The following is a 27,233-nucleotide window of genomic DNA, read 5'->3' on the forward strand; positions in this document are numbered from 1 at the left end:
CTTGCCTGCGTGTCTCCCTGTGACCCAAAGAGCTTCCCTTCTGCCTAGAATCACCTGATGGCACTTGTGTTGTTTACCCATCTTGAATGACTGAAAATGTCATACAGCGTAGACTGAAAATAAAAACAAACATCTAAACAAAACCTACAATGGATTTAACTTTGATGCCACACTACCTTCCCCCTACCCTTCTTAATACTAAAGTAAGCCGTTCACTACATTTCATAAGCCTACCTCCAGCAATATCCCCTTCCTCCCTGAAAGTTGACTAAGACTGAAGATAAACTCCAACCACTTTTGCCCCTTCATAGTCAATGAGCTTGAATTGTGGCAAACTTCTTATTGTATTTAGTCAGAAAGATTTCAGTCAGTTCTACCAATCAGTCCATGGAATAGAGGTGACTAAGAAAGCTAATCACACATAACTCTGACTTTAACACTGTAATGATGCCAGGTCATTTGGGCCTCATTATGAGTTGGCCGGTATTCGGGAGGTAAATCCACCGGAATACTGCCCAACTGAATTACTGTTACCACCACTTGGTGCAGTGGATTTACCGCTGGATTGCAAGTAGTGGTAGCGGTGTTAGTCTACATTAATTTGGAGTCCATAGTACTCCATTGGGGATTTTGGTGGAATTACCAGTGTAGTAATTATGCCGATTTTGCTGATTCTTTGGCGGAAAGAGGGAGGATATACCTCCTGCATGATGCTGGAGGTAAATACCCCATTCCAGGGCCAAACTCGTGGTATGGTGGTACGGGAAATGTGGCAGTAATTCCATTACCGTCACTATTTTCCCACACTGCTATACTTATAATGAGCCCTAGTCTTAATGTTTGAGTCTAAAAATCAGCTGAATTATTAGTGGCGTTCTAAGCTTAAGTTGATAGCATCATCATGTCTTTTCATCATGTGCTTGTATTGTGGAAATTAATGATTTAAATATAACAGCATGTATACCCAATGGACCTCTGCTAGAGCGTACTGCTCATCCCTTCAACAACTAGATTTCTAATTCCACCTCACCCTTAAGCTCATTGCAATTGTTTCAGTAATTGTCATCTGCACTTTGCTGATAACACAAGGAGACGAAGAGAACTGCATGTCATATTGTTTTTGAGACAAAGCATGAATGCACTTTAGGGGCAGATCTATGATGGTGAGCCAGCCGACCGTGTGTCTCTCCCAATCTGGGCTAGCAGATTGCATGCATTGCTGTGTCTGTTTGATGGATGTTGTATCGGTTGTCCCTTTAAACAACAGCAATAGCTGTGTAACAGCAGCATCTTGTTCTCGTTTTAGCATCAATGCTTGCATTTTACATTACAAGTACTACACAGTACACATCTAATGCCACTTGTTGACTCTCTGTATAACAGCAGCATTTGATTCCATTAAGGTAGCGGAGCCTGATCCTGAGCACCACGACACATCATTGTGTTAATATTATCACCTATTATTTCATGGCTTAGGAGTGAGAGTAATCCAGAATGAAGCTCTTTAGAAGCAGCTTGGAATGTGTGATATGTATGGAATTTACAAAGAACAGACTTGGGAAGCATTGCAGCACTGTATATAAGGGATGTACCAACAGAATTACAGGAAAGGGCACAGGGTGTAGTGGATGAGCTGGGATTGCAAGTGGGAGCAGGAGATGACTCTAGAAGGGAGCATTAAAGTAGAGTGCAGCAGTCAGTGATTGGCTAGATGTTCTTTGAATGTAGGGTCTTCAAGTTCTTCCTGAATTGTACAATGGAGGGCACTGTCTTACTAATGTTTGTATTCATTATTAGAGTATTAGTGGGTTAGAACATACATTCTAAATTGAATGGAGGGTAAGGAGTAATGTTCTTTGTAGGTGGTCTCATCAATCATATTTCTATTCTTTTCTGAGTATTCTGCTTGTGATCTTGCACAGTTTTACCTCGGAGAAGAACCTAAGTATGATAGCCTCCTTCTTGGGGAGCAAGGGGCAGGTCATCCAAGGAGAACCTGGACCATATTTAAGCCTGGCTGAAAAGGTTCAGCTGAACATGGAATTACCCAATTTTCCATTGTGTGCACGATTTACCAAACTTCTTGAACCTTTAAGAGATAATTGAGGCATTGAGTTTGGGCATACAGATTCATCTGTCAATATAAGCAACGTTCTCCAGGAGCTCATCAGTATTCTCTAGCAATTGTTCAGAGAAAGAGACGAGAATGATGTCTGTTGTCTTTTGAAATCCAGAGCATGTTACTTTAGGGATAGTTTTAGGCTTTGATTTCAGGGGTGAATTTAGACGGTGCTGAACAGAATGGTATATTATATTTTTGTTTTTGCAGACAACTTTAAAAGAATACATTTGCACTTCATAGATAGGCTAGTCAAGCTTTCCTAGAGCTTTGGAATTGTATTTTAGATGGTGGGGAAATCCCCATTGAAGAGAAGGATTCCGAAAAAAGTGCCACATTTAAAAAAACAAAATGTGAGCTGCAGCCTGTGCACGGCATCTGAAAATGACATGGGCAAGGAAATATAGAATGCTAGAAGCCCATCTAGAACAAGAGTATATGTATAAAATATATCACAAGGCACTAAAAAAACTCTTCAGTTACATGGAAGAAATCAGCAACCTTTTGTTAATTGTATAACACTAAACTTTGTTTTCTAAAAGCTCACGGTTTTATAGGAAGGTGAAAATCTGAATTAGGCCCTAGATTGTGTATGTTTGTCTTTACAGGACTGAGAATCAGCTTTCGATAAAGTTGCATGCAGACTTACTAACAATACAATTCTTTGACAGGACTTTGATTGCAAATAAAATACTAAAAATGTCCCGTTATAAATGACAATTAGCTGCATTAGTGAATAAAGACAGGAAGGTAAAATTGCAAATATCCCCCAACAGACTACATGGGAATGGGGGATGCTTTACCATGAGAAAAGTACAAACACAGGCTTGAAGCTGATAATAAAACTTTGACACCCTCTAGAATTTCATCAAAGGACCACCTGTCTTGCTTTTGTTCTCAAAGATAGGCCTTGCAGGGGAAGAGAAATGCCTTGTAAATACAAGAATTTATTCTGAGCAGTGATCTTCTATAGAAATAATCGGATTCTCCCATCAGCTAAGGGGACACAATTCACACATTCAGAGACTTTGTTTTGGCTTAAGTGATAGTAAGTGGGTGTAATCACTCAAGACGTAGGCTACATAAACATGTGGCTATGAGCAACTAAACCTCAAAGAACTTGCACCATGAAAACCAGCATGTTCAGCAGTACTAAATGATCAACTCTCAGTTTCAAAGGAGCTAACATTATGTGACACCAGATTTTCTGTTTGCATGGGACGGTATGGCAGTTCAGATTGTGTTATTCATCCCGTTATAAGTAACAAAAAAAGTACCATGTGAAGATTACGTATGGAATCACAGTTTTGTAAATAACGTTTGAGTGGAAGTGGTAGAGACTTTTGAAAACAAATGTCAGGATGGAAATCTCTATTAGCTGATTGAAAACAATATTATTCTGATATTATGTTAATTATCTAAATTAGGGCGGGCGCTGTTGCGCTCGAAAGGAGATGGCCGCCTGATGCTTCATTCCGCTCCGTGAGGCACCTCCCTCTCACAATACTGCCTTGCTGCCTGCACTACACTAATACCTGACCACCCACTCGGGCTGCTGCAGGTATCGGGCGTGTGCTGCCTGTACGCCGCCCTTTAACTCACCCCCGCTGCGAGCTACAGCCTTCCGGATGAGGGCCGGGAGCTTGCGCTTCTCCGGCCCTGCTCCAGGGGATCGCGCCTGTGACCCGCTGCTCTGAGGCCTGCTGTGGGGGAGGGGTGCTGTGCTGCACTGTGCCTCCCTCCCCCGTCTGTCGCGGGACCGCGACGACTCGTGCTGCGTCCTCGGCCTCCCCACTGTGACCTGGGGGCCTTCATAGAAGTCTAGAGCGGACTGCTCCGCTGCCCCACCCTGGGCGGCGTGCTGCCTTCTACAACCGCCAGAGATCTCGTCGCAGGCCAGCCCTCCATATGTCCCCGCCTCGGGCTGCCACAGTGAGTCGCTCTGGGCCCCAGCCACTCCCTCACCCCCCTCGCAGTGCTAATTGACCCGGGCTTCCATCTCCTCACTCCCGGTTGACTCGAGTGGCACCTGGGCCCCCGTTGCTTGGGCGTGCGCTGCGGTGGCCTTCAGATTCCATTCCCTTCCTCCTCCTGCCTATTACACTGGGCCCCTGCGCCCAAGGCAAACGACGGACACTGCTTGGGGGACTGGATGGACGTGGAGACTGGGCCCCCTCCTTCCTAGCACCCTCCTGGTGCTGGCGCGCGTGCCCAGGGTCAGCCCCCGGCATGGCCTCCCCTCAGCCACGGAACTTGCCTCCTCTCCCGCAACACTAACGGGAGGTCTTTGCTGCAGAGCTGCGCCCATTGCCCCCAGCCCCCCACCCACCACCCAGTCCTTGAGACCCATTGACTCAATAACTCAGATTGGGGGCACCCTGGGTTGCCTCCCCTCATCGAGCCACCTGTTTGCTGGACCTCCGGTTCCACCTGAATGCACTGCAATTTGTGGCCTCCCACACCGCCTACACTACAATGTCGGGACTCCTGGTACCCCTGCTGCCCCTCAGCGCCTACTGATCTGGGTGGTTGGCCGCCCCAATGCTCGACACAGGGACTGTGCCAGCAATCCGCTCTACTACACCAGCACCCAAGGCCTCAGCACCTTTCATCTCGGCTGGGGAATACTGATCCTGAGGCCCCGGCCCTCTCACAGGTCTTTTGGGGCTGCCTGCACCGGTGGGCTCTTCCACTGACTACTTGGTTCCATGTGCACCTACTGGCCGGGGAGGCCTCCCCGGCACTTGATCTGTCAGTCATCGGTGTTCAGCCCCCCCTTTCTCAATCTGTGACACTACATTCTACCTTGACACTGAGGCCCTCTGAGTGTCCACGACACCCGGGACAGCCCGATTGTTCCCTCTCCGGTGCTCTGTCCGCTCCCTCACCCGGCCCCGGAGCCCCGGCCACCTCCTGGGCCTAGGCCCACCCTTTACCGGCATCATGACAAAGGGAGCTGGAAAGAAACAATCCTCGATTAACATGTTTACAAAGACCCCGGTGGGGCCGGTGGCGGAGACCTCGGGCCAGGAACCATCCACTTCACCAACGCCGGAACAGCCTGACTCCCAGAAAATGAAGGAATTCATCCGGGAAGGATTCACTACACTCCATAGCAAACTGGACGACATGAACCGCACAATATCCTCCATCAAGGCACATATGGAGAGGACCGATGGTCGGGTGGCTGAAATCGAGACTCAAGTGAGCACCACCGAGGACGGCATGAGTTCCCTTTGGGCGGAGGTCTCCACGCTCTCAGCCCGTGTCACTAAGGTGGAAAAGAAAAACGAGGACCTCGAGTCTCGCTCGAGACGCAACCACCTCCGCATTATCGGTGTACCGGAGGATGGTATACAGGAACCCATGGAGGACTGCATAGAGGGCATGCTATTACGACTGCTGGAGTCCCCAAAAGTCTCCCCCGCAGTTTGCAGTCGAGAGAGCCCACCGCGCACTCACGGCAAAATGGCGATCGCAACGCCCTCCTCAAGGCGGCGAGGGCCAAGGGAGAACTTCTTTCGGGTGTGGCCAGGATCCACCTATACCCGGACTTCTCGGTGGCGGTCCAGCGTGAGCACAAAACCTTCCTGGCGGTGAAGAGGAGTCTGCGAGACTTGCAGGTCAAATATGCCATGCCATATCCTGCCAAATTGAGAATTGAACATGCAAAACGGGTGTACTTCTTCACGATTCCGGAGGAGGCCTCCAGGTTCATCAATGAACACTACCCTGGCTGAACCCCAGTTGCAACATATATTGTTAATGTTTTGTTCCTTATCACTTATGCTCACGTACTGCGACATTGATTTACTAAAACATAGACTAACTGTTGAGCAGATGATGTTGGGGACCGTTCCAGAATTCATCTAGCACCATGACATCCCCTTATTACGTATTGTTGTACCCACACATCACCATGATCCGATAGAGAAACCATTCATCCCGGATTTGTGCACGCTGTCTCCCTATGGTGCTACCGTGCCTTGCTAATCCAGAGAGATCCCTGCCCGGGTGATACTCTGTACCACCACTAGGCACCACGATATCCTCATATTGCCTCCCGGTTCGGAGCATCGCCGCCAGGCCAGCTCACAGGCCCCCCAGGCGTTGATGCCATTGGTTTGGATTTGGTTGTTTGGTTATGGAGTTGTCATTCCTCTGTTTGGGGGAGGGATGTGGGTGAGGGTGGGGGGTTCTGGGTTATATGTTAAAAAGTCTTGGCACACGCAGTTGGGGTAGAGTACGGGAAATCATGGAACCGATCGTATTGCAGACCTAACCAGGCTGTGCACGGTCCACGGGGGCACCCCTCCATTTACTTGCAACTCCGAATGGCTGTCCCGGACCCATTGAGTGAAGACACCTTGACATTTATGAGCTGGAATGTGCGGGGGCTGGGAAACCACAAGAAAATGAGACTACTACTGCTCCAGGCCAAGCGCCATGGGGTTAAAGTTCTGTTCCTACAAGAGACACATGCCTGCACTGAGTTCTGTGAAAAGTTTGCTAAAATATGGGGCCCTCAAAGGTATTATACGAACTACTCCACCCAAAGCCGTGGGGTTATGACTCTAATTCACAGGACTCTTAGGTTTAGCACCATAGCCACATTGATCGACCCCAAGGTAGACAGTCCCCCTACGAGCACTTTTGTCTGCACTTCCTTGCACTTGCCATGGTGTCTTGTAAAGCAAAGGGGTGGTCCTGCTAAATATTTACGACCCCAACATTGATGATCCAGACTTTTATCTACACCTCACGTCTTTCCTTGACAGTTTCCCGTTGTTACCAATCCTTTGGGGAGGTGATTTCAACACAATATTCGACGTAGACCTTGACAGATCGAGCTCTAGACCCCATCGGCTTTCTAAAGCTGCCTACTCTACACTTTCGTCTCTCCCCCGCCTGTCCCTTGTAGATGCGTGGAGGTTTCTTTATCCCGACTCTCACTCTTACTCCTTCTACTCCTCGGTGCACAACTCCTATTCCCGAATTGACAGGTGGCTGGTGTTTGATATACTCATAAGGAGTGTATATTCCCTTGCGATCCTACCCAGAACCCTTTCTGACCACTCACCGGTGACCACCACCATGTGCTGGGGTCCAGACCAAGGTCGGACCAGACACTGGAGAATGAAACCACACTCTCTTCTCGACTCTGTTTTCAGCTCCGAGTTGGAGTCAGCGATCGAGGAGTTCTTCGAGATCAACACCAACTTGGTGTCCTCGCAGGCCACCCTCTGGGAGTCCTTTAAAGTCTATATCAGAGGAATTGCCATCTCCAAGGAAAACGGTATCCTTAAAACTATCCGAAGGGAAATTGGAGAATGTGAGGCCACTCTGTCCGCACTGGAAGCCCAATGCGCGCTACACCAAACTCCCGAAATCCTTGCGTCAATCAGGGTAGAACTGGATACTTTCCATTCCCTTGCGGACCGCGAACGGAGGTTCCTGGACAGCCTGGGCCTTGCGAGGAAATATGGCGAGGGTGAACGCCTGAGCCGCTTCCTGGCTAGACTCCTTCACCGAGAATTTGGCACCCCTCCCATCCCCAGGATAGAAAGACCTGACGGAACCCTGGCTACTTCACCCCAAGATATTAACTCAGAATTTCTCTCCTTCTATGAATCACTGTATGCCCAAGCGGACAGTGCCACAACGTCAGAAATCGACACATACTTCGATAATCTCCCCCTCTCGACCCTTTCCCCTGAGACTATTGGCTCCCTTGAGAATCCATTCACCCCTGAGGAGTTCTCGGAAGCTATAGACTCGCTTTCCTCAGGTAAATCCCCAGGTTCAGGCGGAATCCCCGGCGAATTTTACAAACATTTCAAATCACTCCTACTTCCGAAACTTGGTGGCCCTCTGGGAGGAGTCCCTGGAAGTGGGTCAGTTCCCCCTCTCGCTCCGTGAAGCCATAATAACCGTTTTGCTAAAACCTGGTAAACCCCCCACTCAATGCGGTTCCTACTACCCACTTTCACTCATCAACTGCAATGTTAAGATCTATGCCAAACTACTTGCCTTACGTCTCACTCCCTACATGCCACACATCATTCACCCTGATTATTCCTGGACACTCCACCTCCCTGAACCTGAGGCGCCTCTTCAATATTATAAGTAGGGTGCACCCAGATGTCCACACAGTGCCCGCGACACTCGATATGAAAAAATCTTTCGACTCTGTCTCGTGGAAGTACCTTTGGCGGGTGCTTGATAAATGTAAATTCGGCCCCACCTTCTGTTCCTGGGTCAGGTTACTCTAATCCAACCCTGTGGCCAGAGTTCGTACCGAAGACCGATGCTCTCCCTCCCCTCTTCCACATAGTTAGAGGTACGAGACAGGGCTGTCCCTTAATCTTCGCTGTGGCGATGGAGCCATTTGCGGAATGCTTCGCCAATGTAATGCACACAGGGGCCTGCGCATCGCTGGTTCCTCTGACATAGTTTCCCTGTATGCCGACGACGCCCTCCTTTTCATCCGCTCCCCAAATACTAATCTAGCCCCGATCTTGGAGGATGTTGTCCTCTTTGGTCGAAGCTCAGGCCTCAAAATGAATTGTTCTAAATCCACCCTGTTTCCACTCACTGCCAGTACACGCCCTCCTCTGATACCTTGGGATTCACATGGGCCCAATCTGTCTTTACCTACCTGGGCATTGTGGTGTCATGTCAGACTGAACAGGTCTTTGAGGAGAACTACCAAAAATATCTCACAAATCTCACAGTAAAGTCACTGTGTTGGAGCAAACTCCCGCTCTCACTGCCCCGTCCCCGATGAAGTGCCTTTTTCATGACTTCCCAGAGCTCCACTGGGACTCCAGGAAACTGGCTGGCCTCTGTATGTTACTAGCAGTGCACTCTATCCTACTCTATTTGCTCCGGCCCACCACACCCACACACGCACAGTGGCTCAGGGCGGTCACATGGGCTTCGGACACCGAGGCATCCTGGGCGGTACAACAACCCACCCACTCCAGGCCTAGAGATATCTGGTTAAAGTTTTGTTAATTTATGTCCCCTCCTGGCATGGATTCAGACCCTGCATCTCCAGCCCCCTCTTCTCGCCCCTCCCCTTCTGACTCCTGAATAGCTTCCTCCTTACCCCTGCACTTACCTTGGATGTAACCCCCGTGTGTATAAACCGATCTTTGTATTTGCTTTGTGTAACTGTGCTGCCTGCCTTGTTTTGATTATTCATGCCCTGTGTGTTGCTCACCTGTACCTGTGGTGCCAAGTTCAATAAAAAGAAGTTTAAAAAAAAATAAAAAAATTAGGCAAATGTAGATATGCAGAAAAGGGACCTGCCACTGATTCATATATCCGAAGACACTTGCGGACAAGCCTGTTGTTCTGAGCCGGGAATGACATTTTTGTGTGTAAGTATCAGAGAGTAAAAGCCAAACATCTGTCACACATACATCACACATTATGCGGAAATCAGTCTGGCATCATTTGATTCACCTGCATAAGAACAATTTGAGGAGCTAAGTAGTAGCATGATAACATGTGGGGAATATGATGTTTTATAAAGTGACAGTTGTTATATGTGGAAATCTCTAAGATGACATCACATCAAATGGGAAGGAAACTGGGGTTAGAAGTCAGTCCCATTAAACTGCCCTGTCCATTAATGTCCCCAATGAGTAATTACAGGATAGTTTAGTGTTATGTCACATTTGGAACAATATCAATCACATACTCCGATGAATTAGGTTAGAGAAATGATACACACCTCTAAAGGGAGTGGTTTCCAATTTAGGAAAGTTCAAACCCCTAGATTCGATGGACAGACTCACTTGCCCACTCACTGAATGACTGGCTGACTGATTGATGGGAAGAAGGAGAGAAAAGAGAATTAACAACAGAAAGGAAAATGGAACAGACTACTCTCCTTTTGGACCAATTTTGGATTACCAGCAGTACTCTAGAGGCGCATCTGCATGCCCCTGCAGGAAACCATACCCCGTTACCTCCCATATGGTGACGACCTAAGATCATGCTGTGTTTGACACCAGCAGATTTGCCAATACTGCAACGTGTGTTTGAAAGAAGACCCCCATTGAGACCACCCTACCGAATGTATCCCCCAAGCGATGACAATTTGAGGGAGTAACTCCCTGAAGGAATATGAGAAGGAACGAAGAAAAGAAGCCTGTGACATCACAAAAAAGTATGAATGACATCTCACGATAGTTGCTGAAGAGGATGTATGGATCCTAAAGAAACTAATGGCGAAGTAAAGAATCAAGTGAACTTTTAAATAGGAAAAAGAAGATTACACGTGCACAAAGTGCTGCAGAGAATCAACAATTCAATAATTGTACAGACACTGAAGCGCAAGTAGTATAAGTAGTATAAGTCATCATGGAAGCTGGCTATACGTAGTGAACAAAATGCAGGCAAAGCCGCCATTGTAGAGAAGCTGGACATCGCTATCATGAATTTAGTAAGCCAGGCCCCATAACGAAGGAAGGGAAAGGCTATGTTACATCAAGAATAAGCTGAATCGTGGAGCTGCATGGCAAGGTTGTCTGGCTTGGAGACAAGACTGAAGCAGCCAATGTCAGCTATCTATTCTGGAAAGGAGCGTGTGAAGGATGAATCATCCATTGTTAAGGTGCAAAGAAAGAACAAGAGTGTCAAGTTTAATTCATTTAAGACATTTAAAACCTGCAAGATGAACCAAATCATGGTCTCCTGTTACGTGAGCCAAGGAGGAAAATATAGTTCGAACTTGGAGTCCTAGAACACGATAGCGAGTGCCCTCACTTCTGTGTATTCTCAGAGACAAGGATACTTTGCAAGGCCAAGTTGAAAGACAATCTTCATTGCAGAAGGAATGGGTGATGAGAGATGCTGGGCTAATTGTGTGGGGAGGTAGTGTCAGGCCCCATCTGCTAAGTGAACCGAATGTTCCAGACTGGCACAAGCGTGCCAACCAATTGTAGTGGTCCATATAACGAAGGACTTTATAGTATGAGAACCAATGACAAACCATTTATCTAATATTTCTGAAGATTACATGTTTTAAAGGTAGGCATATGTAGTCCACCTGACAATGGACAGCCAATCACAATCCTATATCCTATATAATAAATACTTAGATGTTCCCCTTGAGCCAATCCCAAAACCTAGTAGGTTTTTCATGATTGACATGTAGTATGATATTACCTCTGACGTATTTTTTGTATAAAGTCTATGTTGTGTGAAAAGATATCTGAGAGAAATCGAGCGTACGTCCGTTGATGTTCGTTGTAAGTCCCTGTTTTAGATCATTGTTAATAAAACAGGACTTTGCCATCATACTGAGTTGGTTCGATTATTTTGACTCAGAGTTATTCTGTGTGATCCCATCCATTACATGCATGTTCCTATAGGGCCCTATGCTCATGTAGTAGCCGTGCGGATGGTTCAAAGATCCAAAGTAGTTCAGCTTCAGATATTTGGACAATTGGGCATCCTCCGCTATTAGCTGGAAGATAGCAGAATTTCCTGTGCAGAGTGGCCGAATAGAAATATACTTGCAAAAAGAACCGAGATGGTGGGCAGGTCCCCCTTTGAGGAAATCCATGCCGGGTTTCCATGGATGCTCTGCGGATGGAAGGCGAAGTGGTAGGATTGGAGGAGGAGTCGATACCGGAGGCCTCAAATCAATTAACGAATGGTGAGTATAATAAGGGGAATGGCAAATAAGGGGGCAGGATTGTGATAATTTTGAGTAATAGGGAAATATTGTGAAGGTAAAGAGGTACCATCTAAGAATCCTGATTCAATGGAATTGGAAGGGAAAATTTCAAACACCAGCTGGAGTAGGGTGAAATATAAAATGTGCAGTCAGGACTGTGTAAGGTAATGTCTCAAACCATGCACAGGGGAAAACAAGTAAAGGAGAGGGAAGAGGTGACCACAGTGTTTTTATGAAGTGTAAATGTCTGGCTATTCTTAATGTTGTCTGTTGAGTAAAATATCGAGGAACAATAGAAATTGTGAAGATAAAGTGTAGTAAAATGATTGGCGCCAAACGAAAGAATAGACAAGGCAGTGAAATAAGAGGACTGAGCAGCGATTGATGGTGCTTGCTCATATTTGTAGTTTTATAACGTTGAAAATAGTGATTTAAGCCAAGGTAAAAGGTTTATTAAACGGTCTGGCAAAGAGAAGTTAAGTACGAACAAGAAAGGAAGGATAAGGAACAAGAGACGAGATTGAAAGAGGATGAGCAGAAAAGGAAAAGTAGGGAGTGACGAGAGCAGATATATCAGGATGAGCAAGAGAAAATTGAAGAACGGGCATAAGAGCAAAGAACGTACGACAATAGAAAAAGAGCAGTAGAAGAAAGGGACTGAAAGGAAAGAAAGAGAGAAGAGCAAGAAGCACAAAGACTAAGGGACAAAAGATTACAGAGGTGTAGAGAAGAAGAGGAGAGAATGGAAGGAGTAAGGCGAGGAGAAGAACGAAGGCAAGAGGAACAAAGAATTAGAAGACATGCAAGAAAGCAAAGGGAAGTAGATGAAGAAACAGAATGAAAAAGGAGACAGTGCGATTTCATTTCCAGTTTCATTCGTAAAGAAAAAATGAGGCTGAGTCCAGAAATACGATGGGACAGAGTGGAAGAGATTCTTCCAAAAACGGAAATAACTCCAGCAGTATCTAGAGTAGCGCCAGAAGAAGAAAGATTTGATGCAGAATGCATTGGAGAAACGATCGATAAGGTCTATCAACAGTTAAGAATAGATAGCGGAACGATGATTGATCCCCAGTACCTCAATCATGAAGTGAGGAGGGAAACCTGTTCAGTGATGAACGACGGGCATTGTCTTTGAGCAGACTGAATTTAGACAAGGGTGATGGGGATGATAGTCACACTAGTTGGGGCCTAGACATGTCAGACGAGGAAAGAGAGTCCGGTCTTGAGGCAGAAGGAGGGTGAGCGGGCGCCCCTGAAGGAAGCCCACAAATGGATAAGGAAGCCAGATGGTTGGTTCTGGAACAACCTAAAGTTAGAACGCCAGATCCCATAGCATATCCTGAGCGTCCCGAAGATGATCACATATTGAGAAGGGAGAGTCTCCACGAAATGTAAGCAATTTAATGTAACTGCTGACAAGGAGACAGACGGGGATAATTATCCCTGCTATCGGTAGACTAATAATGGGATCAGATTATGGGATGGGGTTTACGCAGTTCCCCTTGTTAGATAAGGGGGGAGCAATCCTGCAATACATTCCATGGCCACATATGGACAAGGATAACTTAAAATGCAAGGTTCCTAGTTTGACTTGTAAATGGATATACGAATTAGAGAAAATGACAGGAGGAAATACGCTGGCCTTAGGGTACATGAAAGGTCTTCTGGCAGCCATTCTTGGAGAGAGGGCGGATGACATATGGAGAAGAGCAGGAACTTCAACTGTGACTGCACAAAACACAGCGCATGATGGAGCGTAGTTTAATAATTGTCGGGCAGATGTTTGGAGGGCTTTCAGGGTACAGTATGCTGACAAATCAGATATGGGTGTAATTTATAACATGTAAAATGAAGGATGATGAAGACCATATTGCTTACATTCAGGATATTCAGGAGAAATGGCAGCTTGAAACTCGTGAGCCGTGGGAAAAGACAGTGGGTCTGATTACAAGGGTGTCGGCCATGGTATGAATGGTGCCGGTAAGGCACCGGCACCATTTATACTGAGCCACCGCATTACGAGTTCTGTTCACGGATTCCTGACAGCCCACCCTCCAGGTCTTACCTGGAGGGCTGTGCGGCACCTGCGAGCAGAACTCGTGATTGCACCGGCACAATTATCAACAGTGCCGGTGCAACCATGCTCCACACCCCCATTCTGTCCTATGGGAAATTACCGGCCCCCTCATCTCGTAATGGGCCGGTTATTGCCCAATCGCGGGAGGCGGCGCCGGTAGCTAGCATGGCGGTAGCCATGCCTGCCATACAGGCACGGCTACCGCCATGCTCATAATGAGGCCCAGTGGCATTATTTTACCACATTTTATGTCAGGGGCTGCCTGAGCCAGTACAGAGGCAGATGAAAAAACAAGTAGGGATGGAAGCAAAGCCATGGGCTGAGATACAGTTCACGATAGTTCATCATTGCCGGTTATTACAAGAAAAGAACAAGAATAAAGATGAGAATAGAAAGATTAAGGAAGCCAAGTTAGTTCAGAAAAATTGTCAACATTTGCCATTGAAGGGCAGCATTGACAAGTGGAGAAGGAATGGGAAGGCAGGAAATAACGGGAACATCACAGGCAAATAATCTGCGCCCGATGGGTGCGGGTTTGCGCCACGAGACAGAGGTATGGGTTATAGGGGAAGAGGAGGCAGATTTCAGAATAATCAAGGTGGGTTTCAAAACACACAGAATGAGAACCAGAGTGCTCAGGGAGGATATAAAAAAGGAGGGATTAACAGAAGGGTTTCTGCAGGATGTTGGAATTGTGGAATGCCTTGACATATTGTGCGTGTATGTGGCAGCCAAGGGAGTGTGCAAAATGGCAACATTTCCAGAGGGGGAACATCTTATCCTATGCCATACAGCACACAGACCAGAGAGGGCTTTGCCCAAGACCACACATCTTCTACAGCACAAGTGCCGCAACTACAGCAGGTGCAACAGCAGGGGCAAGTACAAATGAATCCGCCACAAGGGCAGTCTCAAGAAGCCCCTATGCAGACACAGCAGTATGCAAATACAAGATAAGTATTGACACCTAGAATAGGAGGTGTCACTGTGGTAAGAGGAAATCCTTCCACCGGGATGGGGATGACCTTGTATCCACAATAGGCCTGCGCACAGGGTGACTTTATGTGTTCAGTACTATCTGTGATACCAGACCCCCAAGAGTAACCACGAGTCAATGTGACGATAGGAGACACATCCTTTTCTTGTCTTGTAGTCACTGAAGCAACTTGTTTGTGTATACGAGAGGGAAAATATCCAATGTCAGGTATTGCCATGAATGCTCAAGGGTTCTCTGGAGCTATGAGTCAAGTTCCTTTTACTGATAAATTACCAATCTCCATAGGAGAATGTGACATGTCCATCCCTTTTGTTATATTCACGACAGGCACTGGTTCGTATTTTAGGAAGAGATTTAATTACGCCACTTAACATGACAATTTCATTTATTGATCAAGGAAATGTGTGCTCCACTCCAGGAATACACTATTTTAATATGGGAGAGTTTACTTTGGCGTTCACAGCGCAAATGGCTCTGCGAGGCGTTCCAATAGATCCAGAGTTTTTTTACATCGGGTAAGCATTTTACTGGCATGGATACCTGGACTAGTGGGAAAGATTGTGAGAATACCTGATGAATTTTTATTTAGACCACAAATACCTATGGATGAGGAGGGTGGACAGACTATTCCTATAGAGTTGGAAGCAGCCATAGTACGAAAAAAAATGGAAATGCTCGGAGGGCTAGACGATGAGGGTAGACCATGGACACAGTGATAGCTCCTGAGGAGGAGTACAGACTGACTGACATAACTAACGATGATATGTTCAGGGAAGATCAAAGCAATGATGAAGTGGTGTTCTTCATGAGCATTGCATACTGGATAAGGATAGAGAATAGGGAAGTCCCACAACGAATGGCAATAATGCAGCAGCAACAAACATTTGGGGGATGTTTGTTGCTGCTGCAAGGATTGTGAAAAAATGCAGAGTGCCTTATGGACCACAGGCCCTTATGACATGGGTAGGAGAGGAGAGGTCAAAATAAAGCTTTAACCAGGAGCAATTTTACCTCGAACAAAACAGTATACCATGTCCCGAGAAGCTGATGAAGCTATATTTCAGACTATTTTAGCACTGATGAATCAGAGGATTCTGGTGCCATAAGATTCATTCTGTAATACCGCAGTGTATCTGATTAAAACATCTAAAGAATGGTCGTTGAGATTTATCCAGGATTTGAGACCTCTTAACCAGATTGAAGATGCTGAGTTCCTTTAGTTCCTAATCCGGCAACAATATTGTTTATTATCCCAGTAGAAGATCGATACTTCACGGTGATCGATCTGAAAAATGTGTTTTTCTCGATCATGTTGCATAAGGACTCCCAAGACTTGACTTCATTTATGTTTTACCAAAAGAAACAAAAATGTACTTGTTTGCCTCAAGGGTACTGTGAGTCCCCATCAATCTTTAACAGAGTCCTACAGGTGTATCTAGGCAATATCGATCTCGAAAATGCAGTGATACAGTACGTAGATGACTTTTTGATTTGCATTAAAACAGGATGAGTGCAGACAGGACTCTATCCAATGTATGACTATTCTAGCAGAAAGGGGATATAAGGTGGACAAGGAGAAGTTACAGTATTGTCAAGAAGAGGTTGTATACTTAGGTCAGTTGATTCCGCATGAAGGAAAGAAAGTGACACAGGAGAGAACTAAGGCAATCATGAAAACTTCAAAACCAAACACAGTGAGACAGATGCAAAGTTTTTTTAGTTTTTGCAATTACGCTAGAGCCTGGGTGTTTGATTATAGCACATATACAAGGCCACTTCTGCAAGCATTAAGAAAGCACAAGTTGGTAAAACAAAACTAGAATGGACCGAAGAAATGGAGGAAGGCTTTGAAGAATTGAAAAAAGCAATGTGTACAGCCCCAGTTTTATAAAATCACAATTATGGTGAGGAATTGTTTTTGTTTTCACACACAGATGGGTCAGTAATGTCAGCAATGCTTACACAAAAAATCACATTGGGGTACACAATGCTGCCATATTACAGTGGGATTTTGAACCCTTGAAAACAATCTTTGGCAGCCGCTGCATTTGCAATTGACAAGCCCAGAATAATTGTCATGGCCAGTTCTTTAAAAATCATAAGAGGAGGCCTACCAACCAAGTACACAGGGTTAATCCCCACAAGCAGTTTGTTCACACAGAAGAGGACCAACTCTCCTAGGCTGCTTGTCTAAGCTATTAAAAAAAGACACAAGGATAGTGTGAAGGTCTATACAATACTGCCTGCAATTTGCCAATACTTGTTTCCACTGGTGTGCCACTTATCTAACAGCAGACAGGAAAATAAAGGAAAAGACAAATCTGATTGTTCTTCAAATATGAAATCTAATAGGAATCAACCTTTCTCCTCATCCGCCAATCTCACTCATACACATCTAAAATATGGGAGACAGGACAATTATATATATATTTTTTACAACAATTTTATTGATTTTTACAGCAAATTAAACATAACCAACACACCCGAAATGTTTCGGTTACAAGTTCCTTAGCGTACAGTCACATGTTATTTGTTTCTGTCTTCCTCCCTCCCCCCATTTAAACTCGAGCTTCCACATTAGTTCTTCGGGCTTCCCTTCTCCTGGGGTCATTCCCCATCGCCGTTATCAGGCGTGTCACTTCCACTGGAGTTGGCCTGGGAGAATCCCGACAATGTGGCTACCGTTTGTCTCCATGCCGTCAGGGGTCCCACTTCAGCAACCTCCCCTCTGCTGGCTGCCTCATACCATGCTACTGTCTCAGCATCAGCCGATTTCAGGAGATTGTTCCACCATACCTCTAATCTGGGCTATGGGCTGCCTTCCAGCTCATGGCTATTCTCGTTTTGGCCAGGATGTAGGCTAGGTCCTTGAGTTTACATATGTGCTTCAGGTTGCGTGTTCTGGTGAATCCCCCCATCATGCACGCCCATACAGATTCCACATCTAGCTTGATTCCCTTCCCAGATAGTCGTAGCCTAACTTCCTCCCAGAATGTTCCCACCTCTGGGCATGCCCAGAACATATGGATCTTCCCGGCATCCACCTCTCCGCACTTGGGGCATTTTTGTGCCTCTGTTCCCCCAAAGCTGGCAATCTTCTCAGGACTCATGTACACCCTATGGGTGACATATAACTGGATCTGCTGTAGCCTTGTGTACCTGGACACCTTTTTGCGATACCTCTGAGCTTTTTCCCACTGCCCATCTTGCATAGGTTCTCCTGCCTCCTCCCCCCAGTCCCGTCTCAGTTTGATCGGCTCCTTACCCACTCTAGACATTACCAGTTCATAAATCCGGGATATTTCATGCCCTTCCTCCGAGATGTCATACATCATTTCTATGGAAGTATCAAGTGGTTCTGCTAATGTCATTTCAGACCATGTTTCCCTCACCCGTTTAAGTATTCTGGTATATGTAATATATTGCCCCGTCTGTACCCCGGTTCCGTCCACTATCATTTGGAAATCCAGTGCCTTCCCCTCTTGCCATATATCACCCAAGGTCGCCAGGCCTACCGGCTCCCAATGTTTACAGATCCCTCTCCTCAGTTGCTCATCCACCCCGCGTAGCGCCACCAGTGGCGCCTGCAGAGAGCATGGGGTCGGGTTTCCCATAACTTGACACACTCTGGGCCAGATCTTCCAGCCCAGTCCCAGCAATCTGGATCACCCATGCATCTTTAATTTGGGTAACTATATCGGTTCTCTTAGGAAGCAAGGGTTGCATTTACCCCTCACCAATCTAGATTCTGCTGTCTCGTCTTCTGATAGCCACCTAGTGACGTATTGTAGCTGCCCTGCCAAGTAATATATCTCAAAGTTAGGCAGGTTTATACCCCCTTTATCATACGTGTTCTGCAATTTCCATAGGGCCTGGAGTTGTGCCACAGAAAGCCTCTGCATAAGCTCTGGAGTTTAGTAAAAAAGCATTTGGATAACATGTGTGGGATATTTGCAAAAAAATGTAGTAGCCTCTGCAAGACCACCATTTTAAGCAAGGCCACCCTTCCCACCATGGCTAGGGGGAGCTGTGCCCAAAACCCCATGCTAATCTTGATGCCTTCTACTGCCCTTTCCGTATTATATTTATGCTCATCTTTGGTCGTGTGATATATATTAATCCCCAGATATCTAAATGTCCTGGTCTGCCAGGCTATCTGCAGGGTGGGTAGGTTCTCCTATGGGACTCCTCTGTACCTCCCCAGGGGAACACGCACGATTTCTTGGGGTTCACTGCTATGCCCGATAGAGTTGTATAGTGCTCCATCACCTCCAGGATGTATTGCAAGTTTTCCTCTGGGTATCGCAGGTACAACAGCAGGTCATCCGCGTACAGTGATATCAGTTGCGGTCCCCCCTTAGTGTAAACCCCTATTTCTCCATACTGCTGTCTTAGAGTAATTGCTAATGGTTCTAGGGCAAGGATGTATAACATAGGGGACCATGGGCAACCCTGTCTAGTGCCTCTGCTGAGTTGTCATTTACATGAGATTATTGCTCCCGTTTTGACTCTAGCTATTGGGGAGCTATACACAATTTTCTCCCACCGAAGGTACACTGGACACATCCCGTATTCTCTCAAGGCCGCTATCATCCAAGGCCACCTAACAGAATCAAAAGCTTTGACTGCGTCTAGCGAGATTACAGCTATTCCCCCTGGATCACCCTCTGCCTGTTCTATGATGTGATGGAGTCTCCTATGGTTATCTGATATGCTTCTACCTGGGAAGTATCCGGTTTGATCGGGGTGGACAAGTTTATTTATTACCCGTTCAACTGTATTCACCAGCACAGATATGAGAATTTTACTGTCATGGTTTAGCATGGATAGTGGTCTGTATGACCCGCAGTCTGTGCTTGACATGTCGGGTTTGAGGAGTGGGATAATTACTGCTTCCCTCAAAGATTCTGGCAGTCTCCCTCTCTCGAAGGCTTCGTTTAACATTGCCAGCAGTGGGGGGAGCACTTCTTGTCTGTATGTTTTGTAAAATTCACTGGAGAGCCCGTCTGTCCCGGAGGCTTTGCTCGTGGGCATGTGTATTACCACTGCCTCCATTTCCTCTATTGTAATTGGGGCATCCAGGCCCTCCCTGTCTTCCTCGCTCAATTTAGGTAGTCCTATGTCTTCTCGTGTCTCCTGAGTCTCTTGCTCTTCCGTATCTCCTGCATCTTCGTAGAGGCATTTGTAGAATCTAAAAAATCCCTTGTTCACGCTCTCTTGGGTATTCCTGACTTGGCTCGCTTCTCCCTTTATCTCTCTAATTGCTAATCTAGGCGTCTCATTTTTGTATGGCCATGCGAGTAGCCTCCCCGGTTTGTCTCCCCCTGCATTTTGTCTTTCAATGTATTTTTTATAATTCAGGTTGCATAATCTCTCCCAGAGCCCAGCACACTCCTGTTGTAATTGGCTCACTCATTCGGGAACCTCCTGCGAGGTGCCCTCTCTTTTCATAGCTGCCTCCAATTCCTGTTCAGCGGAGACAGGACAATTTTAACGTGGTTCAGTTGTCTATTTATGGTTTAATGCAATTTTAATGACCTATATACAAACTGAATTACTCCCATTACTCATAAAGAGTAAATCTAAAAGCCTAAGCTTTTTACTAAAACATCCATGTCAAATGTTTGTGAAGACCAAAAAGCATCTACTCTCTAGTGTAAGCCCCTGTAGATCAAATAGGGCCAAACCAAGAGTAGAGAAAAACTATGTTTAATGAGTAGCAACCTTACCCTCCTCACAGTCTTTTTCTGTCTACGGGTTTCAGTGGTTTTTACAATTAGATCCACTTTCTTCAGGACGGTCTTGGTTGCAAGTGAAAGTAGCTTAGGAGAGTTGGTCCTTTTCTGTCTGAACATGGGCTGTTCTATGTCTTTTTACATAGAGCATGCTCTCTTTCCATTTTAGAGAAACCCAATGGTACATTGACATCCCAGATTATGAGGTCGTGATTTCGAACCCAGCGATCAAAATTGTAAGATGTAAAACAGTGAACACAGCCACATTTATAGCTGAACTCGTAGAAGAAGGTGATCATGTGCATGACTGTGTCAATTATGTTGAATTTTATGATAATATACCACGTGTGAAGAAGAATGCTTTAGCGGGAGGAGAGATTCTTTTATTGATGGTTCTTCAAAAATTGATCAGACTAGTGGGGACAGGCATTCAGGTGCTGCAGTAGTAAGACAACGATTAAATGGAGAAATCGAGGTAGTAGCAATTGCAAGGCTACCGTTTCACTTCTCAGGTCAAGCAGAAGAATTAGCAGTGCTTATTGTCACACTTGAGAAACATGAAGGTCAGGAAGTGACGGTGTACAGTGACTCTGCCTATATGACATCAACCGTACACGCAGGATTGGCACATTGGAAAAGAAGGGGCTACCTGCGCGTAGACGTCTCTTGAGTGCAGCATCCGACCTCACTTGAGAGACTCATAGAGGCACTACAACTCCCAGCAACCATAGTGGTTGCTAAATGTGCAGCGCATACTAAGCGAACAGGTTTTGGGGCTGATTCATGGAATTTGTGCACCAAATAACGGGGATTTGAGCGCCATTCTTCCCGCAAATCCTCATTTGTTAAACAGGGATTTGCAGGCAGAATGGCGCACAAATCCCTGTTTTTCGGCGCACAAATTCCATGAATCAGCCCCTTTATTTCTTTCAAGAACAAAACCGCAGAAGTAGAAGCCAAAAGGGTTGCATATTCTCCAGAAATTTCAAGTTTTTATACTGAAGGTATTAAAGAGAATTCATTTACAACCATGTTAGTACAAGAGGGGTTTCATAATTTGTCAATAACCCAATTAAAATAGATTCAGGGAAGCGCACCACAGGAAGAGCAAGAACTGTGGAAATGAAAGGGATGTCCTTTATCGCCCATGGAAGCTCTCTGGTGACAGGACAGCACTGGAAAGCCAGTGATGCCAGTAACTTTAAAGAAAGTCGCTCTTGAACAGCTGCATTACCCCATGCATGAAACTAGAGAAAGACTTGCTGCTAATATTGCAGAACACTGGTTCATTTCTAATTTGTTGGAACACAGTGCACTATTTATGGTGAATTGCATTGTGTGTCAAAAGTTTACTGCTGGGCATACACTGAGAATGATTAGAAATACCTCGACCGAATGGTCCGTTTCAACATTTACATATCGACAAAGTCGATATGCTGCAGATATGTAATGGATATAGGTATCTATTAGTGGTGGTGTGTCCCTTTTCTAGGTTAATGGAGGCAGGTTTGTGTACACACCCTGACACCACTTGTGCAGCAAAGTTTTTAGTGCACAAAGAATTACCGAGGTGGTGTGTGTTTGAAGTACTGAGATCCGATAATGGGCCAGATTTTGTCAATGAGCTATTTGAAAAATCGAGCTTTTATTAAGCATAAAGCACAAGTTCTCGTCTGCGTAACACCTGCAAGTGAACAGGAAATGCGCAAGACTCAACTGAATCCTCAAAGAGAGGATTGCCAAGAGTAAATTGACTATGAAAAAGGCATGGCTGTATTGCCTACCCCTGGCCTTATATGCCCTTTGATATCAGACATGATCAGACCACCACCTCACCCCACATGAGCTAGTTATAGGGCATCTAATGAGACCATCACTTATGCCTCAGACTCGGACTAAGAGTGATGCCCAGAGTGTAGAAAAAACTTTAGGTGATAAAATGCATGAATATTTATCATGCATGACTACCAGTATTTATTTAATTTCAGATCAAGTCAAGCATCAGGGTAGACGTTCTAAGAAGATAATTCAGCAACCAATCCAAGTGAACTATTACTACCACCTAAGTTACATGTTGGGGACCTAGTGTTAGTTAGAAATTTCACCAGGAAGTGGCATGAGCCATGTTTCAATGGCGCTTTCATTTTTTAGGAAGTTTCACCTTTAGCTGTCAAAATATCAGGAAGAAAAGCTTGATTGCACCTAAATGTTGCTGATTCAGAAGCAAGACAAGAAGAATTTCCACGTGGGCAGACTCTATCAATGACTAAGAAGAAGGACGATAAAGCAACAAGTGATTAACACATACTATATTTGGACTGTAATTCAATAGACACTCCTTATATATATCTTAGCAGAGAGTGTGAGGACTTGTGGAGAGTTCCAGGAGTTTTGAAATGAACTTTTAGAAATATATTGAAGCAAAGAATAATGCATCAGAGTTATGCGTAAACGTCAGTTCTTGATCATAAATTGGAAAAGAGATCAGTATCCAGATACATTTTGTTGAGAATATTTGTTTTAAATGATAAAAACATATGATACCTGCCTACAGTGACGATTATCGCCTTGTGGTTGCTATCTTTGTGTATATGCTTCAATCTTACCCTGCTCTTGTCAAAAGAGACGTTAATATTCAAACCTTTGTACAGGATCTGAAAAATGGTCCAGTGATAAGAAGACTCCTTATTGCTATAATTGAACAAATTGTACAGTTGCAGACATAAAAGAAACTTGATGATTGTATTAAAAATTATTAATGAAGAAGATGGCATGATCATAGAAAGTAAACAAATTTAGCAAGCTATAGTAAAGCACGAGAAATAGAGGCCCAGATTTGTATGCTATGCATGATATGTATATGCATGATTGTTCTTGTTGTCTTCCTGTTCCTTATCTTTCACAGTCTCATCTTCTTAATGTTTCTACCGAAGAAAGAGCCCTTGTGGTTATCCCCACTATGAACATGAATAATTACAAATTCCTTGACTTGGGAGACATAAAAGAGATGCAGTGGAAGATAATGAAGGGATAAATACATAACTAGATAATGCAGATCACCTGGGGAATAGCATGTGGTATCAATACATGAAAAAGGTGGGGGAGAGAGCATCTGATGAAAGTTGCTATGTCTGCTCTCTACAAACTAAAATGTTCATCTATGGATGAGTGCATACCAAGAAAGGATGGAAAGAAGGAAGGGTGTCCTGTTCAACTCATCTGCTAAAGACAGACTACGTACAAGAAATGCAGAAAGTGAATGATGGATGCTTAAAGTCATGGGTCAAACACTCCAAACTGCTGACATGGGTAGAAGATGAATCAGGCCCAGTAGTTGTAATCCCGTTGGTTAATGCGACACTATTCTTCCGAAGACACAGAAAGAACCATGTGGGATATAACAAAGAATGCAGGACCACAATTGACATCCCCAAAGTAATTCCTCAAAGCAATCTGAACATTGGTGAATTTCCAAAAGTGGATGCCCTTTTGAGAAAAAGAAGATTGCTTGAACTTCTCAGATGGAAAAAACAGAACATTATTTCTCAGCCAAATCGATAACAGCATCTGATACCATTCCTGAGGAGCATAGGTTGTTCAGCAAGACTGCTATGATAATGACCGCTATATCTATGCCTGGAATCCAAACAGTGGTGAATGCCAAGTGATTACAAATCACCAGATGGGAGATTTTGCAGACAATCAATGCTACCGTAAAGGGATTCAATGCCATTATAGAAGAGCTGAGGGGCAAAAGACTGATGACCCTCCAGAATCGATATGTCCTTGATATGATCACAGCAATGGAAGGAGGAGTTTTTGCAAAAATTAGGCCATCATGTTGCACATTCACACCTTCTCATGATGACCAGAATCGAACCTTGACAGAGGCCATAACGTTGTTGACAGGCCTGCATGCCAAGATGGAAAACGAGACAGATGACATTGAAGATGACAGCTGGTTTGCCTTTGGTTTCATGGATTCCACAGTGGTTGGCAAATATATTCAAGGTTCTTGCAATAATACTGGTGCTAGTAATGTTTGGATTCTGTGCAGTCAGGATGGTGTTTGCCCAATGCAAGAAAACAGCAAAGAAGGTGGTAGGGATGAAGATCATGATTGATGTCAAACCTTAACCAAACACCAAGGAATTCACTGATGACGCCATTAGAAAATACATAGAGCTAAGCATCATAGCACCTGAGGGAACAAAGTTTCTGTATCCAAAGAATCATAAGAAGTACGTGAAACGATGTGTCTATTGTACCCCGTATAGACATTGTAACTACATGACCTGAAGTGTGGATGAACATGTGAAATCAGCAGATACCATGGGGGGTTGATGACGATATGGAAACCAAAGAAACACTCCTTCAAGAGAAAATACCAGTATGTGGAAACGATTGAGGAGGTGGTCGAAAATTTGACCAGAGCAGGGAATATAGAGGAACAGCTGCATGCATTGGCAGGAAACCCTGCCCCCCTACCTCCCATATGTTGGAGACCTGAGATCATGCCGTGTTTGACACCAGTAGCTCTGCCAATACAGCAACATGTGTTTGAGCAAAGAGTCATCCTCTTCAGCGAAGATACCTATTGAGACAACCCTACCATATGTACCCCAGAAGGGATGTCAATTTGAGGGAGGAACTCCCTGAAGGAACATGAGAAGAAGCAAAGAAAAGAAGCCTGTGACATCACAAAAGAGCATTAATGACAGCTCGAGATACTGGCTGAAGAGGATTTATGGATCCTACAGAAACTAATGACGAAGTACAGAATCTTTTAAATGCAAAAAAGATTAAACGTGCACAAAGTGCTGCAGAGAACCAACCGTTCAATAATTGTACAGACGCTGAAACGTTAGTAGACTAAGTCATCTTAGAAGCTGGCTTTATGTAGTGAATAGAATGCAGGCAAAGCCCACATTGTATAGAAGCTGGACATTGGTATCGTGAATTTACTAAGCCTCGACCCATGAAGAAGGAAGGGAAAAACTATGTTGCAGCAAGAATAAGCTGAATCGTGGAGCTGCATAGCAAGGTTGTCTGGCCCGTAGTCAAGACTGAAGCAGCCAAGGTCAGCTATCTATTCTGGAAAGAAGTTAACGTGTGAAGGATGAATCATCCCTTGTTAAGGTGCAAAGAAAGAACACCAAGAGAGCCACATTTAATCCATTTAAGACATTTAAAACCTGCAAGATGAACCAAATCGTGGTCTCCTTTCACGTGAGCCATGGATGAAAATAGAGTTCAAACTTAGAATCCTAGAACACGATAGCGAGTGCCCCCACTTCCGTGTATTCTCAGAGACAAGAATACTTTGCAAGGCCAAGTTCAAAGACAATCTTCATAGCAGAAGGCATGGTTGATGAGAGATTCTGTGCTACTTGGGTGGGGAGGTAGTGTCAGGCCCCATCTCCTGGCACCTGGGTCTGGGCTTACATGCTGCTAAGTGAAATGAGTGTTCCAGACTGGCATAAATGTACCAACCAATTGTAGTGGTCCATATAATGAAGCACCTTATAGTTTGGGAACCAATGAGAAACAGTGTATGTAATATTTCTGAAGATGTCATGTTTTAGAGGTAGGCATAGGTAGTCCACCTCACGGTGGACAGCCAATCACAATCCTAGTTCCTATAGAATATATAATTAGATGTTCCCCTTAAGCCAATCCCGATCCCTAGTAGGTTTTTCATTATTGCCATGTAGTATGACGTCAGCTCTGAAGTATTTTCAGTATAAAGTCTGCGTTGTGTGAAAAGATTGCTGAGAGAAATCAAACGTACGTCCGTTGATGTTCGTTGTAACTCCCTGTTTTAGATAATTGTTAATAAAACATTACTTTGCCATCTTGGTTCGATTATGTGGACTCACAGTTATTCTGTGTGAACCCATCCATTACATGCACTTTCCCAAAGGGCCCTAAGCTTAGTGCACTGCAAGAGAGGCTTTCCTGGCGTTAAAGTCCCAGGCCTTCTTCAGCGGAAAAGACAGCAGACAGACCCCATCTTACTGACTAATGCAAACTTTTTCTTAGGGGGAGAATTGAACTATAAAATGGTTCCCAGTCTCTGAGACAGCTGAAAGAAATTCCAATGTGAGTATACAATTAAGGGGAAATAATTATGAGGGGAGCAATACTATAAAGGGTGATATATTGAATTCCAACCTATTTTATTTGTGAACCTACTGAGGGAATGGGGGCATGTATATTGACTGTACATCTTGAGTTTTGAAAGCAAAGTGGGGTCGGTGGTGATACCAGCGTGTTCCTCTCATCGCGTTTATCCCTCCCTAATCTGCAGGGTATCTACTTGGTAGACACAATTTGTATCTAGCAATTTCACCAGCCAGGAAAGCATCAGGGGAAATATTACCGGTCCACTTAAGGCTGAACCTTAATCCCACCTGCAGCTCCGGTCCACCCCCTTGCTGGACTTTAAAGACACTTCACGTGTGCAAAGCGCATGCAAAGTGGAAGCAAAGTGGTGTTTTATCCGTGTCGGGTGTTGGAGCAGGGAGAAGTATGTTGCCACTCGAGAAATTGTGAGTACTGCTCCAATCACATTGCTCTTTGGGTGTTGTGACATTTACCTTTGCCCT

This window comes from Ambystoma mexicanum, chromosome 4p (genome assembly GCF_040938575.1).
Source record: "Ambystoma mexicanum isolate Mex_15411 chromosome 4p, UKY_AmexF1_1, whole genome shotgun sequence".
Lineage (NCBI taxonomy): Eukaryota > Metazoa > Chordata > Amphibia > Caudata > Ambystomatidae > Ambystoma > Ambystoma mexicanum.